Raw genomic sequence first — 18,659 nt, 5'->3', positions numbered from 1 at the left:
GAGTGAGGGTGCAAGTCCCAGCCCCTGACACTGTGTATGTATGTATATGCGTGTGCAGGCATGCACATGGCACGCAGTTCTCAAGTAGTGCATGGCTCAAGAAAACATAGGATGTTGGCAAAGCCTAGAACTGATTTGTATTTGGTTTTTAATTATACAACAGGAAATCAAAAATATATGCCTAGATCCCTTTTGCTACCAAGTTATTCCAATAACTATTTGAAACCTCGAGAGGAACTCTTCTCATTATATGTACTATTTTTTTGTAGAAGATAATTAACATAAATGGATTTAGAATCAAATTCAGTAGAGGAAACGATCACTTTGATCCTAGTATATTGCAAAACAGGCTTCAATGATGCATGGATACACGTATTTTCAGTACCCATCTCTACCAGAGAAATACATTTTAGATATTTCCCTAGAGGTTAGTATATAGGCTAATACCTTCTTTTTTCTGTAGTCCATAAAAATAAGAAACTGGTTGGAGGAAAACATTTTATAAGAGTATATTTATGTTCAAGGAAATTATTACCAACGGGAATAGTATTTAATTCTCTGATTTCCTCAGAATGGTTGAGCCAGAAGGAAAGGAATTTTCTAACTAAAAGGTGTTGGATTTGTATGTATTCAAGAGGAGGAAACTGGGTCACATTCTTGTTATTTGTTGTGATCAGATGATCAATTGGGCTCAGTTCTTTTCAAACACACACATACACACATGCTCACAAATGTTTCTTGCTGGAGAACATATGGGAAACCCCATCTTAAACACAGTTAAACAAACTTATGTATGTCAGGCTTTCTCAGGACCTTTCTTATACTAATATCCGATAGCAAACTCCAGGGAAGATAGATGGCATGAAGTATTTTTCCACCAAACGTACTTGACCGGGGAAAGCCCTTTTCTCATGGGATTACTGTTTTTTATGACATTCTGCTCAACACGTGGTCCTTGGCTCAGTGCCAGTTTACAACCAGATAATGAGTTTGTATGAGAATATGAACCATTCATATCACTAAGCCACTGTAGAGTTCAGCTGACGCTTGTATTTGTCATAGCAAGTTTTTTCTCAATGAATGAAGCAATGCATTGAATCTGGCTTGGGCTCCTCATCTGGTCATGGACCATTAACAAAGAATTTGTGGGTCAATTGTTTTGAGTAGTGCAGCCATGGACCTCACTTTAAGAAATGCTGGCTGAAGGATCAGATCTGGGAAGGGGGAGGGAGGAAGCCTGATACCACTTTCACTCTGCTCTTACTGCCTCCAGGCACCGAATCACCGAGGCACAGAATCACATGAGAGTGTAGGACCCTTCATAGCACCTCCCTCTTGACATTCAATTCATTAACGATCACTGAGAACTTACCAGCGCCTGACACTGTTCCGGACACTCTGCATATTTCATCGTTCAATTTTCACCTTAACCCCATGAAGTGAAACCATCCCCACCACTTCACAGATAAAGAAACTGTGCTCTACATGGAGGAGGCAATTTGTGCAAGGTTGTTTGCTAGCAAGTGGCAGGACCAGCGTTCACCCCTGGCTGTCTGACTGCAGACCCCCCCTCTTAACCACCATGCTGCCTGGCTTCTCAACAGCAATGGAGTTCAACCATTGGAGCCAATGGAGGTTTGATCCTACTATCAGAGACTTCTAGAAGCATATACTCCCCCATCAGCCAATCTGAAAGCTTTCACTGCTTATAAATGTGGAGCCTAACATCTATCTAATCTGCATTTATAAGAGGAAGGTTCCATACGTATATTCAGGGATAGACATCCCTGCCCTCATGGGGCTTACAAGCCAGTGAGGAACTAGCGGGTTATGAGCTTTTATCTGAAACTAGCAATTGCACCAACTTCGTGCATCCATGCCAGACATCACAGTCAATCTGCTGTGTATTTCATCACTGCCTGAGAGCCTTCTCAACATTTCCTTCTCTGCTCTGTGATTCCACGTTCTATAATTAGTTTGAGGGAGAGTTCTGAAACTTTTAATTAAATAAAGACGTTGTCTCTTTAATGCCAAAACATCCAGACATAAGGTGAAAACTTCATCCAATTATCCTGCTATTTCAGTACCAAACATGCAGATGTTTAAGAACTCTGAAAGCTTGATTTTTTAAAAAAATTGTTTGTTCTACAAATTCAAAGAGCATCTAAGAGAGAAACCTTCTGGGGGTGGGGAGCATAAGATTATCAATGCAGATAAGACAGGAGGTATAAGGATACATAATGAGATAGAAGTGTCAAAACAAGGCCACACTTGGTTACCATTATTCCTTCCCAGAGTAAAGTCATCTCTGTAGATGAATTCACAGATGACTGTCACAATCCTATTGAAATGTGCCCTTGCCCTACTTAATGGTCAGATCAGTTAAGAACTTAGGCACCAATGCCCTGGCCGGTGTGGCTCAGTTGGCTGGAGTGTCGTCCCATGCACCAAAACGTTGCAGGTTTGATTCCTGGTCAGGGCACATACCTAAGTTATGGGTTTAATCCCATCAGGGTGCTTACAGGAGGCAACCAATCTGTGTTTCTTTCTCTCCCTCCCTCTCTCCAAACAATGTTTTTTAAAGAACATATGCACCACGTAGGTTACTTATTCCTTTGTTCACTAATTCCACAAGTATTTTGTGAGTACCGTACCTCTGCAAGCCAGGCACTGTGACAGTCCCTGGAGATATAGCAGTGAGCATGAATGGCATGGTTCCTGCCCTCATTGAGTTTACAGGCTCTTTTGATTGCCAAAGAGAGGTGTGTGGTACACAGGAGAACACATGATCTGATTGATTCATCCATGGAAAACAGAGAATAATTTTTGGAGCAATTAATAATTGAGCTGAAGCCAGATGGCAGGTGAGGAAAAGAGTAGGAGGAGCATTTCAGGCAGAAGAATTGCCATGGACAAAGGCCATGAGGTGGGAAGTCACACAGGAGAATAGGGGATGGAACAAGGGCTGGAGTGGCTGGGATGCTGGGCACAGGGAGATGATGGAGACAAGGCAGGCAGCTTATGTCCAGGCCATGCTGGGATCATAGACCTTCCCGAGGAGCCTGCTCTTTCTCCCAAGAGCAATGCAAGCCCTTTCTTCTCTACACTGGTTGCTTTGAAACAGACCCTCTTTGCTCAGACATCTCAATGTTCTGTGCCCAGGACAGCACATACACCAAGACAGAAAAGCTGCAGGCACAACCTAGGACTTTCCCAGTGGATATGAAGAGCTTAACTTGAGGAAGCAAATGGCATTTGTCAGTGTGGCCATGTTGCCCTCCAGCCCCCCTTGCCTGCCACTGTTTTTAGTACATGTAAGGGCATGGCCTCCTCGGAGCTTCTCCAATATCAAGGCGTCCTCCCTCCAAGGTGAGTCCTCCCATGAATGATTGAATTGTTCGAAGGGTCATAGAACCTGACAGCTCCCTATTACACAAAGGAGAAGATAAGCTTCCGATTAGTCCTGGGGCTGGAGGAAGCCCAGACAGAGTGCACCTGTCAGAACTGCTTACAACATATAAATCATTACCTCAGTTTTCCATGCAAGAATTGGGCCAGAGAGAGAGAGAGAAGCGACGGAGGTTTGTTAGCAGTGCAGAGCCATAAGTAAAGAGCTCATGCTTGGCTCCAAAGCAGGATTTGTGGTGCTGTCCGTGCAGAGAGAAGAGCCCCATGCCCAGAGGAACGACAGAGACAAATGCCCACTGGCTCCAGGAAGGGGCAATTTGTTTCTCTGGCATTTGCTGAGGGGCTTTTATCACTGATCTAACACTAGCCGCCACCAAAGCTTTCCCAGACTCCAAAGGGGAGATGTTTGGTATTAGGCTTGCTCTGTATGTGGTCCTAGATCCCTCTCTTGTGTAATCGCCATAGTAATCTTTGTTATTGTTGCCACTTTGGGTCCCTTCATTGGGCAAAAATCTCTGAGCTAGCTAAGGCCCAATTATAGCTAACCTGCTATCCCACAGTGCAAGGTAGGAGGGTGTTTCTGAGGGCAAAAAAGCAACATGAGCCGTGGCCAGTGGGTCTCAGTTGGTTGAGCATAGTCCCATGCACCGAGAGGTCAGGGCGCATGCCCGGCTTGTGGGCTCAACCTCCAGTAGGGGGTGTGCAGGAGGCAGCCAATGGATGTTCGCCTTTCACAGCAATGTTTCTCTCTCTCCCTCTCCCTTCTCCTCTCTTTAAAATCAATAATAAAAACATTTTTTAAAAATCATGAAACTGAAAAAAAGATTGAAGGACAGCAAGTCAGAAAATGTTCAGCAAAGGTTTAAAAGCATAAATTGATTGGACAATGCCCAAATTTTCGTTGCATTTTATATTCAATAAAATACCAAGTAGCGAGGAAAATGTGAGAGCCTGGACGATTCCAGCTGGAGAAGCCCCAGTACTAAGTACACCCAAACCACGAGCTTGTCCAGCAAGAAACATTGTCTTGTGGGCCACTGGAGGCAGAGTGAACAAAACTGGGCAAGCCGGTCATTCTCCAGGATAGACAGTCAAGCCCAGTTCCCTGAGCTTTTGTCGGGGGCCTTGATTGGTGGCCCCCACGTAAAAGGGAACCATGTGTGTCCAGGCCACTGACAGAGGAGTCCTCCTTCTGTTCCACCATCCTGTGTTTTGAAGGGAAGCGTTATCTTTGCAGTCACAGCACAACCCAAAATATGTCAGCTGCCCGTTAAAATTCCCCGGAAGAGAAATACCGTACATTTTATGTGAACAAACCCAAAATGTGAGTTAAGACAGTACCCAGAGAGAGATGGGCACTAAAGGAATAAGTCACGTGGATACTTCAAAATAAACAAAATGAGTTCCTGTTTGTTCAAAAAGTGTGAGCAAAAGGTTCTTATTCATAGGAGATGTGTGAGGCTGGCTTATTTCTCCTTGTCCTCAGGTAGGGAGGAAAGCCCACAGTTGGAACCTTTCTGGAGTCTAGTGTGATGGTTAAAAAACCCAGATTAACAGTTCTGAGTGCAAATCCCAGCTCTGTCTTTGTGTAACTTTGGACCTTTTATTTAAGCCCTCAAAGTATCAGTTTTATCATCAATAAAGCACATACATCATAGGACTTATCAGAAAATAATACTAGCACAGTATCTGATTTTAGTACTTACCATTCAACGATAGCTGACTTCAAGCTGGGAATCAGGAATGCTCAGAACAGAGAGACAACTGGTAGACCCCAGTTGTTTCTTTTCATGGAAGCATAGAGTTCTATGAAGACAAGTAAGAAAGGACTTCTTGCCCTGACTGGTTTGGCTTAGTGGAGAAAGAAAGGACTTCTAACTTGATCATATGGCCAATTTGCCTATAACACATTAACCCCGATATCTAAGATTCTTTAGTGAATGAGTTCACATTTCTGACCTAAGGAAATTCCCATGAATGATCCTATATAATAAAAGGCTAACATGCAAATTGTCCCCTGGATCAGGAGTTTCTACCAGGAGTTCAACCAGGGGTTGGGGCTGGCCCACCAACCGCCCGTGACCCCTCCCCTCAGCTGGCCCCACCCCACACCCCAATAGGGGTGGGGCCGGCCAGCCAACCTCCCACATCCCCTCCCCACACCCCCGGCCAGCCCAGCCCAATAGGCCCCTAATGGGGCAGCCAGCCAGAACCCACCCAGGCAGGAATTCATGCACTGGGCCTCTAGTTCTTAATAAAATTCTGTAAGTGCAGATAAGGAGATACTGGAGAATAGATCACCAATTTGAGTCTCTCTGGATAAATTGAGTGAGTGTGTTCCTACCCTGCAATGCCTGTTTTTGAAAGACAGTGAACTCTCACATTCTCACTGAGCTAAGAAGTTATATAATTAGTAGTAACTCCTGCAGAGGGAAGAGGCTGTGGCCAAGTCTCATGTGAGTGGCTCTGGGATGATAGCATTAACAGTTGCCTGGAAAGTCGTTAAAAACTGACTCTGGACTCCAGGCTGCAAATCTCCCTATAGATTCTCCACCTTCAACCATTCGTCATCAAAAATGCAGAATTTGGAGAACCAAGATGGCGGCATAGGTTAACGCCGGAGTTTGCTGCTTTGAACAACTACTTCAAAAGTGAAACCAAAAAACGGAAGGGACATCACCCAGAACCACAGGAACGCTGGCTGAGTGGAAGTCCTACAACTAGGAGGAAAGAGAAACGCATACGGACACTCAGAGGAGGCGCAGTGCTGAAGTCAAATTCTGAGGTGCGGAGTGCGCGGAGCGGGCTGGCGGCGGAGGGCGCGGTTGTTGTTTTCAATCGGGAGGGAGTCGCAGACTCTGAGCACCAGATCCGGGCGAGTCTTTAGGGACCCAGACTCAAACGGGAGAAGCGGGACTGTCTGGCTTCGGTCAGAGCGAGTGCAGCTTTCTCTCCAAGCTTTGCAGCGGGTGCTGGGACTCAGAGAGGCAGAGCCCCTTGGGACAGGACTGAGAGCCGCCATAACTGCTCTCTCCGGCCCACCCTGTTGATCCTGTGCGACCTGCCCCGCCCAAGCCCTGTGCAGAACCATTTGCCGGATAGCCTCAGGCAAAGGCTAGATTAACACCTCCCTAGAGGACAGAAGTTCTCTCACTGCTGACACAGCTGATTCTCATAGCCACTTGGCCTGGAGGTCAAACCCTCCCTGGAATTAGCTACAACAATCAAGATTTATCTATAAGACTGCGAACAAAGACCACTAGGGGGTGCACCAAGGAAGCATAACAAAATGCGGAGACAAAGAAACAGGACAAAATTGTCAATGGAAGAAATAGAGTTCAGAACCACACTTTTAAGGTCTCTCAAGAACTGTTTAGAAGCTGCCGATAAACTTAATGAGATCTACACGAAAACTAATAAGACCCTCGATCTTATATTGGGGAACCAACTAGAAATTAAGCACACACAGACTGAAATAACGAATATTATACAGACGCCCGACAGCAGACCAGAGGAGCACAAGAATCAAGTCAATGATTTGAAATGCGAGGAAGCAAAAAACATCCAACCGGAAAAGCAAAATGAAAAAAGAATCCAAAAATGCGAGGATAGTGTAAGGAGCCTCTGGGACAGCTTCAAGCGCACCAACATCAGAATTATAGGGGTGCCAGAAGATGAGAGAGAGCAAGATATTGAAAACCTATTTGAAGAAATAATGACAGAAAACTTCCCCCACCTGGTGAAAGAAATGGACTTACAGGTCCAAGAAGCGCGGAGAACCCCAAACAAAAGGAATCCAAAGAGGACCACACCAAGACACATCATAATTAAAATGCCAAGAGCAAAAGATAAAGAGAGAATCTTAAAAACAGCAAGAGAAAGAAACTCAGTTACCTACAAGGGAATACCCATACGACTGTCAGCTGATTTCTCAACAGAAACTTTGCAGGCCAGAAGGGAGTGGCAAGAAATATTCAAAGTGATGAATACCAAGAACCTACAACCAAGATTACTTTATCCAGCAAAGCTATCATTCAGAATTGAAGGTCAGATAAAGAGCTTCACAGATAAGGAAAAGCTAAAGGAGTTCATCACCACCAAACCAGGATTATATGAAATGCTGAAAGGTATCCTTTAAGAAGAGGAAGAGGAAGAAAAAGGTAAAGATACAAATTATGAACAACAAATATGCATCTATCAACAAGTGAATCTAAGAATCAAGTGAATAAATAATCTGATGAACAGAAAAAAAAAAAAAAATGCAGAATTTTCTGCCTAGATTAAAGGATCCACTGTCAGATGTTAGACCTTCTGTCTTTATTTTCTGTTAGCACTGAAGAAAAACCATCCAAGTAGGTCACTTTCCTTAAATAAAAACAACCAAAAAAGTTCTCTCAATATTTTCTCCTCTGTCTTCACTAAGAAAAAAGTCCCACTTTTGTCTTCCAGCACAAGCTCATTATTAACCTGGTTGACATTCGCAAATGCACATCCACCATTGGACACTCAAATTGACTTTCCAGAAACTCCCCCTTTAATTGGACTGCTTTTCTATGGAAACCATCCTGCCAGCATCTGTGGTGAGAGAGATTCTGGCAAAACGATGTGCCCGGCCAAATGATCAGGTGGAATTAGCTTGCTCTCTATTTCTGTTTGATAGCGACACTGTGCCTTTGCATAATTCTCACTGATTATCCGAAGGGAAAGGCCATAACTCAGGCAGATGAGCTTTATTGGCAGCAATCCCTTCTGGGGAAGAAGGAAAAATGGATGAGCAGCAGCATTTGCATGTACCGTATATGCTGAGAGATCGACGTTCCAAGCAGTCTATAAACTAAGCTTGCCTAAATCTGAAACCTCAAAAAATGAAAATGCCACCTTAGCTGGGTATGTCAGTTGGTTAAAGTATCGTCCCAATACGCCAAGTTGTGGGTGCGATCCCGGGTCAGGGCACATACAAGAATCAACCAATGAATGCATACCTAAGTGGAACCACAAACTGATGATTCTCTCTCTCTCTCTCTCTCTCTCTCTCTCTCTCTCTCTCTCTCTCTCTCTCCTTTCTCTCTCTCCCTCTCTCTAAAATCAAAATCAGTAACATTAAGGGAAAAAAAATGACTCCCTCTATTTGGTGTCATAACTCAAGAGCTGGGTTTGTCTCATATCCTATAATTCACAACCAAATAAATTTGCATACTCCCATAGATATATCTTGAACAGAATGTCATTTTAAAAAGAGAGTGCTCATGAAGGAAAAATAAATACTTGGGAAGAGGCTGGAGTCCGAGTCCTTCAAAGACTTGGAAATTAACAAGAAAGTGTTGAAGGAACACTCCAAACCGCTTCTGCTTATGCAGGAAGGGAGGTTCTTCTGCGATCTTTATTTGTTTACCTACTGAACCATAATATGGTTTCTGTTTTCCTTGGCTGTCCTGATTTATCTCAGTTTCTGCCTGTGGTTTCCCCTGACAAGATGGATAATGTGACTTTCACCTGTAATGGACAACCCTGCTTACCTTTCTATGTCTTTTGAGGCATCGACCCACACACACTCCAGCAGTATCCTTGCTGGGAAGCTGGTCCTTTGCCCCCAATTCTAGACTCTCCTCCTTTCCCTGGGAGAGTCCACAGAGACCCACTGAGCCCAGTCCCTGAGGAAATCTGGGTCCTCTCTATCATTATGAGATTTAGGAATATTTAGTCCCAGTTTCCTAAACTCCAAACAGCTTCAGATATCTGACAGTATGGAGGGCCAACGGTCTGGTTTGATCCTAGTTCAACATCAAAACCAAAGCTTTTTAAAAAACAAAAACCCCCAATAAAACACAGTGCTTTGCCTTTTGAGGGCTTGAAGATAAGAATCTTACTTCATACCCTTCTTCCCCTGGGAAATTTACATCCCTTGCCGCCTTGGACGTCTCCCATTGTGAAAACGGCAGCAAACTATCTTCCTGCTCTACGTCTTTCTCTTTGGCACATTCTCACTTGTCGATCAATAAATGACCCTCTGCCAAGCTCCACAGCTTGGCTTCCTTCTTCGTCACCTACATTCTCCTTCTGTGTTTAAAAAAGAGCTCGTTTTTCTCTTAACCTCCAGTGAAATCTTCTCTTTATTCTCTCCCTTTGTTTTGCTTATCATTTCACTTAATTCTCAGTCCTACAGTCCCCACCTGCACCTGCCTCCTTCTCCGCATTTTCCCTTTAAATAGCCAGAAGCTAATGAGATTACTCTGGGAGTCACGTGGTCTTTTTCTGATCACACCAGGATAAGGAAATGGGGTTTAAATAGCAGTGTCAGGTGATACAATGGAAGAAAAGCCTTCTCGGGGATCTCAGCCGGGGTGGTAGACTGAGGATTGGGTTTTGTGCTCTCTGGGGTAGATAGGGCCTCCTGTCAGACCTGTGCCTTGATGTTCTCATCTGATAAACGAGTCCCCATCACTGATGCTTCCTGCTTCATGGTGGTTGTGAGGATTAAAGAGATAGATAATGTCCTATGCTTGACTGAGTAGCAACCCCCTACGCATTAGGTGCTGTGGTGACTATAGGGAGCAACGGTAAAGACATATCCCACACTTTCCTGGGTTTGGAAGCTGCAGCTACACAAGGATGAGAGAGAGAGAGGCAGTCAGTGACCTGCCAGGCATCCCAGACATATTATCATTAACGGATGAATATGACTTGTCTTATTTATACAAAATTGAGATCATACTATACACATTTATCTGCTCAGTTAATATAAGCATCCCTCCAGGCCAATTCATCTTCTTTGAAATAGCTGCAGATATTCTCAAGTATGGGCACATTATCACTTACTAAGTCATTCCCCTATTGAGAGACATTCAGGTTGTTTCCAGATTTTGCTACAGTTCAATTGTAACTACCAATGCTGCAGTGAATGTTCTCAAACATGGATTATCGCAAAGTTGTGTGTTATTTTTGTAGGATAGTTTCCATTAACATAGGATTTGCTTAATTAAAAGATGTATATGTTATCTTGTTTTAATAGCTACTTCCAGACTACCTTCTGAAAATCTTGCCGTGATTCATACTCCCACCAGCAAGTGCCCATGCTCGTCCCAGGATAGGGTGTTACCCGTCATTGTAAATTTTGCCCATTCCAAACAGAGGCACTACGGAGAAGGTAGCAGTGTAGCGATTAAGGGCAAGGACACTCTTGTCTAGAACTCACAAGAACCCAGTCTTAGCTCCAGCAAACACTAGCTATGTGACTTTCAGCTAAGACACATAACTGCTGTGTGTCTCAGTTCTCCTCATTTATAAAAAGAGGTATAATGTGAGTGCCTGTGAGCATTAAAATAAATGGTTATAAAAGACTTAGAACAGTGACTGGTTTATAGTCAATTTTTAATAAGTAAAGATGAAAAGATGAATAAATTAATCTTCTGTAAAATTAAGATTAAAAATATCTTAACTTGTATCTCCTTGACCACAAATAAAGTTGGACATATTTCTACATATTTCCTGGTCATTTGCGTTTCGTTTTCTTTAAATTTTTTGTTTATATCTTTTACCCATATTTTTATTGGGTTGTCTTTTTTTCAATTTTTAGGAACTCTTTGTATATTATAAATAGTAACCCCTTTTTCTGTCATTTTTATCGTCCATAAATGATTTCCTTTTTATGTTTATTTTTAATAGAGTTTTATGGGTGGCGTAACATAAAAACCTCAGTCAGTACAGAACTATAAAAATAATTTTAAACTCATATAATCTCATACTCCAAAGGATGACCACTGTTAAGAGCTCTATGGAAACCATCCCATTGCCCCCTCAGATTTATTGGCTCCCAGCCTTGGCTCTTGGTCATCTAGGGGGCTTTCAAAATAGTACCAGTACTTGGGTACCACCTCACAGGCATTCTGACTTAACAGAGCAGTGGTGGGGCCCAGGCAATAGTTTTTAATAAGAGGCCACATTTTGATTCTAATGTACATCTAGGGATGGGAACCAGACCAAGCTATTCTGGAAGGCCATTCATATGTCAATTTGGTCCTAAATCAGAGTGATGATAGTAATCACTACTGCCCTCTGTTGGTAGGAGGCAGAACTGACACCATTTAGCTATGAATATAGCTTTATTCATATCTAAAAAGGGTCATGTTTCAAGGTTCTTAGAGATAGATGCATCTTTGCATGCATCCACACCTTTTTCATGTAATGACTTCCTAGACAACTTCCATCTCTAAGATTCTTGAAATTGATAGCAACTTTATATTTATCTTCTTTTTAAATATATTTTTATTGATTTCAGAGAGGGAGGGAGAAGGAGGGAGAGATATAAACATCAATGATGAGTCATTGATTGGCTGCCTCCTGCACACCCCGCACTGGGGATCAAGCCCACAACACAGGCATGTGCCCTTGACCAGAATCGAACCCAGGACCCTTCCGTCTGCCAGCAGACACTCTATCCACTGAGCCAAACCAGCTAGGGCTATATTTATCTTCTTGATTCTGTACTTTCCACAGTAAAAAAAATGATACAATGTCATATGCTATTTCTGAGGTCTTGTCCATGTTTGGTCACCAAATTTTCAGTGATATTTATCCTAATCACTAACAGGAAAATGTATGCAGACAGATTTTAGAAATGCTTTTATCAATAGCAGTTGAAAAAAACAAAACAAAAACAATTTTGGGATTAATCCTAACCAAGCTAACCAAAAACTAAACCACTGTATCTTTCCATTCACCCACCCCCACCCCATTTCCCCACCTATAGGCATTACTCAAAATTTCCCTCAACTGGTATGTTTTAAGATGAATCCTTTTTTCCTGTGGCATCACATAATGTGGAACATCAAGGGAAATAACAGGAAAGGCAGTGGACAGGGAAACACGTTTTGAGAAATAACAAAGTTGGCAGAAAATGGAGTGTCTGGGAGAAAAAATGAGATAAAGCTGGCAGAATTGCAGGCTGCTGTGGGCTGCTAATTAGATGGCAAGTTTATCTTCTGAGGAGAAGGCCTTTTTTCTCTTTTTTCCATAGAGAAGCCAAAAGAAGCCAAAGATACAGAGCATAAAATTGTTAGTCTGCCGTAAAAACCATCTTGCACTGGGTTTTTAAAACATATATCAATTCCCCCGGCAGTTTTTATGGGTAGTGTGTTGTTCTTATAGCTGGAAATAGGGGGTAAGACTCTATCTCTGTCTCCCTTCCCCCTAGTTCTCCCTCTATGTGTGTGTGTGTGTGTGTGTGTGTGTGTGTGTGTGTGTGTGTGTATGTATGTAAATGCTTTTAAATCTAGAACATCTTTATGATTAAGAATTGGCACTTTTTGCTACCTTTTGTGTAAGTTAATACTCGGTTTCTTTTGTCCACCCTAGATTTAGACGAGCTGGGTTTCTCAACCTCAGAACTGTTGACGTTCATTTTAGGCTGGATACTTCTTTGTTGCTGAGGGCTGTCCTATACATCAAAGGGCATTTAGCATCATCCTTGACCTCTACCCACTAGATGCCAGTTGCATACCCCGAGTTGTGACAACCAAAAAAATATCTCCAGACTGTCACATGGCAAAACTCCCTTCTCCCCCCCTCCCCCCATTAAAAACTACTGATTCAGAGGATTACCAAGGTGAGTTGTCACTTCTCCCAAAACAATGCACCCAATGTCAATTAGGGCCCCTACCTTTTCAAATGAAACAATATCTTTTCCTCTATTGAAGCAACGGACCTACCTCTCGTTATAGCATCAAAGTCTCTAACAATATATCCACCTTGAGACACAAATGCCTTTCCTCCCATGAGACTGTAAGTGCCACCCCTCATCTGTTTCGCTCACTCTGCCATGTGCCATCTAGAGCAGTGATTGGCCCTTAATAAATGCTTGTCGAGTGAAAGAATATCGTTGTAAGGTGTTTAAGAACCTGAAGCACAAAGCCTCACTTGGTCTGAAGGGAGTTTTCCTCTCAGGCTTATTGCCGTCTCTGTGACAAAGGCAGTGACAGAAGGAACCGGGGGCCTCTTGAGGCTGGTGAAGGGTGTGATCGGGGAAATCTAAAAGGTCTATGATTTGGATGGGCTTCCCGGGTGTTTTGGCGCGGGGCTGCTGAGTGGCGGTTTCATTCTGCAAACAACAGCTCGGGTGTGTGGCAGGAAGCCGGAGCCAACCTATCACGCCTGCTTTTTGAACTCCATCCACCACTGATCCATGGAGGGAACATGTTTTTTGATGCTTGTTAATTCCCTGATGCTTCATTAATTCCCCAAGAGGAAACACCCCAGGACCTGGGGGGTGTGCCTCTGGAAACGCAACCTCAGTACAGACAGCGCAAGGCCTTGAAATGCTTCTTTTCGTGTGTGATTTTTTTTAAAAAAAATGGAATGAAGATGCATATTTTAAAAAATGAAAAATGACTGGCATTCTTCCCACTGAAGATGGGAAGTAATTGAATTTGTTAGTGGTTTATTTTATTTGACAGCCTTTGTACATACTCGATGTGGTTTGTTACACTGAATTACCCTTTAATAATGGGTACACGCAATGCCAGACTCTGCCCCCCAGGTTGATTTGATAATTGGATGAACGACCGTATTGTTCAAGGTTTTCATGACAGTGTGTGGACAGAAGCTATTTTCCTAACCAGAAAAGCCAGCAGCTTGCTTTGTTTTTTTCCTCAATGTAGCTAATTGCTACCCAGTGACCAATCATTCTACTAGCCCTTTTCCTGAGGGATACAATGTTGGGATGCTATGTTGGAGAGGCTGTTATAGAACTTAATGCTACGTTCTGTAATCATGTCAGAATTCCCTGGTTGGATGGAAGGGGTGCCTAAACCCCGTAGCCAATAGAAAAAAGTCAGTAAAATCTTCCCTAGGCAATGTCTCAAAAGGGACCATTTCTCCATAATTGGAAGTTAATCGTACAAATTCTAATAACGGTATCATAGGCACTGGAGCCAGATTGCCAAGTTCAAGGGCAGCTCCCCCGCTTAGGGGTTCTATGACCTTGAGCAAGTTTCATGACCTTCTTTGCTTCAGGATCCACATCTGTAAAGTAGGAACAGTATTTGTACCTTCCTCTTAAGGTCTTTGTGGAGATTCAATAACATGGTAAAGTGCTAGCATAATTCTGGCACAAAGTAAGTTCTCCATCAGTGTTTCTTGGTTAGATGGTATGTATCGGGCCCTGTGCTCAGTTTTCTCAGCAAAACTACTGAGAGAGTTGCTCTCTCTAACATTGCAGAAGGGAACACTGACATGGAGAAAGGGGAAGTGACTCCCCAAAGCCATGTGGCCAGTAAGTGCTCCAGCCAGGATTCAAGCCCAGCTCTGCTGGCTCCAAAAATTCTCTTACACCGTAACAGCTTCACATGTTGTACCTGTGTACCCCCTAGAAGAAGTTTGAAAAGCCATGTACTTTCCTGAGCATTTTTATATAGGCAAATAAGCATTTCCATTGTGATGTTAAGTAGTTACAGAGAATGTGGTTTTGCGAGTATACGGAACATAGGCAGTTAGGAATAAAACTGTTATATCACCTTTTAATGCATGCAAAGAAATTTAAATACCATCATAACTAGATACCCACCAATATCCATAAAAAAATATGTGAACAAGTTATTTAAAAGAACCTTATATTCCTCCTTTTTCTTCTTTAAACATGCATTTCCACTGTATTTCCCCCCAAAGAAATGTTAGAAGCTTTTTTAAAAAAATATATATTTTATTGATTTTTTACAGAGAGGAAGGGGGAGAGAGAGAGAGTTAGAAACATCGATGAGAGAGAAACATCGATCAGCTGCCTCCTGCACATCTCCCACTGGGGATGTGCCCGCAACCCAGGTACATGCCCTTGACCGGAATCGAACCTGGGACCTTTCAGTCTGCAGGCCGACACTCTATCCACTGAGCCAAACCAGTTTCGGCTAGAAGCTTTTTTTATCATTTTTACAACAAATAGAATTTCCTCCCATGTATATATGACTATAAGAGTTTAAAATTTTCTTGTGGATATAATTTCTTTAAAATTAATAGAGCACAATTCACTGAAATAACACTGACATGTAATTCTGACAAGTAATGATTAAATATAAAAAGTAAAACTTTATTAGAATTTCCTGGGGGAGGAGAACCAAGATGGCGGCATAGGTTAACGCCGGAGTTTGCTGCTTTGAACAACTACTTCAAAAGTGAAACCAAAAAACGGAAGGGACATCACCCAGAACCACAGGAACGCTGGCTGAGTGGAAGTCCTACAACTAGGAGGAAAGAGAAACGTACACGGACACTCAGAGGAGGCGCAGTGCTGAAGTCAAATTCTGAGGTGCGGAGTGCGCGGAGCAGGCTGGCGGCGGAGGGTGCGGTTGGCGTTTTCAATCGGGAGGGAGTCGCAGACTCTGAGCTCCAGATCCGGGCGAGTCTTTAGGGACCCAGACTCAAACGGGAGAAGCGGGACTGTCTGGCTTCGGTCAGAGCGAGTGCAGCTTTCTCTCCAAGCTTTGCAGCGGGTGCTGGGACTCAGAGAGGCAGAGCCCCTGGGGACAGGACTGAGAGCCGCCATAACTGCTCTCTCCGGCCCACCCTGTTGATCCTGTGCGACCCGCCCCGCCCAAGCCCTGCACAGAGGCATTTGCCGGATAGCCTCAGGCAAAGGCTAGATTAGCACCTCCCTAGAGGACAGAAGTTCTCTCACTGCTGACACAGCTGATTCTCATAGCCACTTGGCCTGGAGGTCAAACCCTCCCTGGAATTAGCTACAACAATCAAGATTTATCTATAAGACTGTGAACAAAGACCACTAGGGGGTACACCAAGGAAGCATAACAAAATGTGGAGACAAAGAAACAGGACAAAATTGTCAATGGAAGATATAGAGTTCAGAACCACACTTTTAAGGTCTCTCAAGAACTGTTTAGAAGCTGCCGATAAACTTAATGAGATCTACACGAAAACTAATAAGACCCTCGATCTTATATTGGGGAACCAACTAGAAATTAAGCACACACGGACTGAAATAACGAATATTATACAGACGCCCGACAGCAGACCAGAGGAGCGCAAGAATCAAGTCAATGATTTGAAATGCGAGGAAGCAAAAAACATCCAACCGGAAAAGCAAAATGAAAAAAAAATCCAAAAATGCGAGGATAGTGTAAGGAGCCTCTGGGACAGCTTCAAGCGTACCAACATCAGAATTATAGGGGTGCCAGAAGATGAGAGAGACCAAGATATTGAAAACCTATTTGAAGAAATAATGACAGAAAACTTCCCCCACCTGGTGAAAGAAATAGACTTACAGGTCCAAGAAGCGCGGAGAACCCCAAACAAAAGGAATCCAAAGAGGACCACACCAAGACACATCATAATTAAAATGCCAAGAGCAAAAGATAAAGAGAGAATCTTAAAAACAGCAAGAGAAAGAAACTCAGTTACCTACAAGGGAATACCCATACGACTGTCAGCTGATTTCTCAACAGAAACTTTGCAGGCCAGAAGGGAGTGGCAAGAAATATTCAAAGTGATGAATACCAAGAACCTACAACCAAGATTACTTTATCCAGCAAAGCTATCATTCAGAATTGAAGGTCAGATAAAGAGCTTCACAGATAAGGAAAAGCTAAAGGAGTTCATCACCACCAAACCAGGATTATATGAAATGCTGAAAGGTATCCTTTAAGAAGAGGAAGAGGAAGAAAAAGGTAAAGATACAAATTATGAACAACAAATATGCATCTATCAACAAGTGAATCTAAGAATCAAGTGAATAAATAATCTGATGAACAGAATGAACTGTTGATTATAATAGAATCAGGGACATAGAAAGGGAATGGACTGACTATTCTTGGGGGGGAAAGGGGTGTGGGAGATGTGGGAAGAGACTGGACAAAAATCGTGCACCTATGGATGAGGACAGTGGGTGGGGAGTGAGGGCGGAGGGTGGGGCGGGAACTGGGAGGAGGGGAGTTATGGGGGGGAAAAAAAGAGGAACAAATGTAATAATCTGAACAATAAAGATTTAATTAAAAAAAAAATTTCCTATTATAATGAGGTAGGGGTAGGGGCATTTGTGGGGCCTTGATTGACGGTACCGGCCAATTGTCCCTCCCAAAAGTATTTATATCTTGGACAGTGGCACCGTAGTAAGGTTCAGGATGGGTGAGGGTCGGTCTTCTGTCTTTCTTTTGCAAAGGGGAGGAGAACCTAGGCCAGTGATGGCGAACCTTTTGAGCTCAGCGTGTCAGCATTTTGAAAAACCCTAACTTAACTCTGGTGCCATGTCACATATAGAATGTTTTGATATTTGCAACCATAGTAAAACAAAGACTTATATTTTTGATATTTATTTTATATATTTAAATGCCATTTAACAAAGAAAAATCAACCAAAAAAATGAGTTCGGGTGTCACTCCCTCTTCCTTGACAATGACGTCTGGTGCTGTTTAGCTCTTGGCTTGGTCCCAAACCACAGTAATTGTCCTTGGAGAGTCACGAAGGATGTTCGTTGAAGGAAGCCCAGGGAAGGGCAAGATGGCAAACCTGAAGTGAGGCTGGACTCCGGAACTTTCTAGCCTCTCTCCCTGCTTTCCATTTAGGGCCATTGATGGGATGGTGTAAGCTGCCCATATTCTCCACCAGGCCTCAAGCCTGTGGGCGCAGAGCACCGCTGCCGGGTGTCCTGGCGCCCAGGAGGAGGCGGACAGCTCTCCTGTTGCTTTTCTACACCAACCAGCCACGCTGCAGCTTCCCAAAGGGGCTGGTTATGAACAGGAACAAGAAGGGTGGGCTGTGTATTTTCTTTTCTTTTTTAATATATTTTATTGATTTTTTACAGAGAGGAAAGAAGAGGGATAGTTAGAAACATCGATGAGAGAGAAACATCAATCAGCTGCCTCCTGCATGCCCCCTACTGGGGATGTGCCCGCAACCAAGGTACATGCCCTTGACGGGAATCGAACCTGGGACCCTTGAGTCCTCAGGCCGACGCTCTATCCACTGACCCAAACCGGTCAGGGCGAGGCTGTGTATTTTCTAAGCTTCTTCAGGATACTCTGTGTGGTGACTGCCCCGCATGTAGTAAATGCTCAATAAATGTTTACTGAAGGTTTTATCTGGGGGTCACTGTGAGGTCATACATTCCTGTATGTATTTCCTAACTGATGACGTGGAGCCCACCTAACCTCATGACCTTAGCAGATCCTATTAGTCTCAATATAAAGTAATCTCAGCTATTTAGGGAGGGCGGTGGGGAACAGCTGTTGAACTCTGACAAGGATCTATAGAGC

The 18,659-nt window shown here is 43.3% G+C and overlaps 1 protein-coding gene across 4 annotated transcripts in view; it reads left to right on the top strand.

Moving 5' to 3' along the window:
* The window catches only part of PPP2R2B (protein phosphatase 2 regulatory subunit Bbeta), a 342,291-nt gene that overhangs the window by 279,885 nt on the left and 43,747 nt on the right, over positions 1-18,659 (top strand). The gene's annotated exons all lie outside the window — the stretch shown is intronic.

This window comes from Myotis daubentonii, chromosome 5 (assembly GCF_963259705.1).
Source record: "Myotis daubentonii chromosome 5, mMyoDau2.1, whole genome shotgun sequence".
Taxonomy (NCBI): domain Eukaryota; kingdom Metazoa; phylum Chordata; class Mammalia; order Chiroptera; family Vespertilionidae; genus Myotis; species Myotis daubentonii.
This window is presented reverse-complemented; position numbering and strand designations above follow the sequence as displayed.